This window comes from Numida meleagris, chromosome 21 (genome assembly GCF_002078875.1).
Source record: "Numida meleagris isolate 19003 breed g44 Domestic line chromosome 21, NumMel1.0, whole genome shotgun sequence".
Classification (NCBI taxonomy): domain Eukaryota; kingdom Metazoa; phylum Chordata; class Aves; order Galliformes; family Numididae; genus Numida; species Numida meleagris.
The window spans coordinates 3526084-3528703 of NC_034429.1; positions in this window are offsets into that span (position 1 = coordinate 3526084).

Here is a 2620-nt window from a genome sequence, read left to right on the forward strand (position 1 = left end):
TGGGTTGGTAGCACTGGTGGATGGGTTGGTGGCATTGGGTGGATGGGTTGGTAGCACTGGTGGATGGGTTGGTGGCATTGGGTGGATGGGTTGGTGGCATTGGGAAGATGGGTTGGTGGCACTGGGAGAATGAGTTGGTGGCATTGGGAGGATGGGTTGGTAGCACTGGTGGATGGGTTGGTGGAACTGCAGTGCTAGGTTGGTGTTACCAGGAATTGGGGTTGGTGGCACTGGGAGGAGGGTTTGGTGGCACTGGGAAGCTGGGTTGGTGACACCGGGACAAGGAGCTGTGATTCCTGATCCTACAGCTCAGCCCCCATCTCGGCAGGACCAAGGCCCACTTTAAGAACTCTTACAACATCTATAGGGCCTGCAGCCCTGGCACAAGCTCTATAGGGTCCGTAGCCCTGGCACAAGGCACGCAGCCTGTAAAGCATTCCCCACTCGGGCAGAGCACTGGGGCACGGCCCCGCGGTGCAGAGCCACAGCGGCCGCCAGCAGCGCAGCGCAATGCAAACAGTGGGGCTGGGAGAGCCGGGAGCCCCGCGCCGCGCTCACGTGGGGGCCGGGCACGACAACACTGAGCTGATTTTGCTCGGTTGCAAAACAAAAATTCACCGCTGGCCCGGCTCCAAGCCTGGAAAATTTTTGAGCGTGAGGAGTGGCCTTGACGGAACGGAGAGCCGACGCTGGTGGGTGCGTGCGTGCACGGTGCTGTGCAGAGCTGGTGCACAACTGCTGCTGCACTCCTGCAGCACCAGAGCCCCAGCAGAGCGCGATGCGTGCACCCAGGGCCATGACTGTGCACCAACACGGCGGCCGATGACGTGCCCCAGGGAGTGCCAGCGCTGCTGCAAGCAGGGGAATTCAGGCGGGAAGAAGGGAATGGCTTTTCTGGGGATTGCTGCTATTTTGGGGTTGGGTTGCAATGGTTTCCTGCGTGGTGACGTTGCTGGGTGACGGCTTCGGCACCGGCCCGGCTTGTTTCACAAGAGCAGCTCCAAGAAACCGCCCCGCTGCCAGCGCAGCCCGGCCCCAACGCCTGGTGGTGGCTGCTGGGCTTTGCTTCCATGGCAGAATGGTGCCAGGAGCTGAGCAGCAGGTGCAGGGCTGGAGCTGTGCACCACGGTGTGCATGCAACCCTGCAGAATTTGCTTGTGCATGGCCTCCAAAGCCTGGACAGCACCAGAATGGAGTCCTGGGGAAGGAGAAGACCTGGGGAGGAGAAGTCCTGCGGAAAAGGAATCCTAGAGAAATCCTAGGGAAAAGAAACCCAGGAGAAAAGAAAGCCTATAGAACAGAAATCCTAGGGGAAAGAGGTCCTAGGGAAGAGAAGTCCTATGGAAAGGGAATCCTAGAGGAGCCCATAGAGGAAAGAGGTCCTAGGGAAAAGGAACCCCAGGGAAGAGAAGTCGTAGAGAAATCCTGGGGAAAAGAAACCCAGGAAGAGAGACATCCTGGGGAAGAGATGTCCTATGGAAAGGGAATCCTTAGAGGTGTCATAGAGGAATCCTAGAGAAAAGGGATCCTGGGGAAGAGGAACCCTAGGGAAGAGAAGACATAGAGAAATCCTAGGGAAAAGGAGTTCTAGGGAAAAGAAATCCAGGGAGAAAAGAAATCCTGTAGAACAGAAATCCCAGGGGAGTCCTAAAAAGAAACATTCCTTTCCCGTCACCCATCACCAGGCCACTCGATAACAGGACCTCGCCGTGCTGCTCAGTGCTGCCATTGAAGCCAATGGCCCCGCTTATGTGGGGGCACAGATTGGGCACTTGGGGGCCTGGCAGTGCCCCTGGCAGCCCCTCGCTGACTGCCTGGCCCTGGGCAGAAACGGGCATTGAAAAGGAACGGGAGCACAAAACGCCGCACAGAGCATCACAAAGGCGGCCTGACGTCAGGGCGCTGCGAGGTGAAAGGCGCCGGGCCAGCAGAAGGGAAGCTGTGTTTGAAAAATGACAATTTCTGTCTAGGAAATGCAAGGGCCGTGAAAGGAGCCCTTCTTCGGGGCTCTCCAGGAGCCAGGCGCAGAACAAGAACCGCCTTTGAACGGGGACGGACGCTGCTCGGCCGGCGGCCAGCGGGAGCGCGGCGGAAAAATCGCTGCGTCGCGGAGACACCGGCAAACTCCGTGCCCAGCCACTGCTGTGGGTCCGTGCTGTGCTGTGGGGCACCCAGAAACAGCATCCTGTCATGGGATGAGATGCGTTCTGAGCAAAGCGTCACGTTTGGATGAGGGCCACGTGGTGTGCACTGCGTGCGGCTTGGGAATGGCACGGTGCTCCCCAGGGGCGGATTTGCTCGGGGGGGTGCAGGGGTTTGCAGCACAGAGCATGGAGGTGATGCTGAGGTGGCAGTGATGCTGGGGCAGGAATAGGGGATGCTCAGGGTGCAAGGGTTTGCAGCACAGAGCGTGGAGGTGATGCTGAATGGCAATGATGCTGGGGCAGGAACTGGGGATGCCCAGGGTGCAGGTGTTTGCAGCACAGAGCATGGAGGTGATGCTGAGGTGGCAGTGATGGGGGCAAGAACTGGGGATGCTCAGGGTGCAGGGGTTTGCAGTGCATCACATGGAGGTGATGCTGAGATGGCAGCAGTGGTGGGGCAGGAATCGGGGATGCTC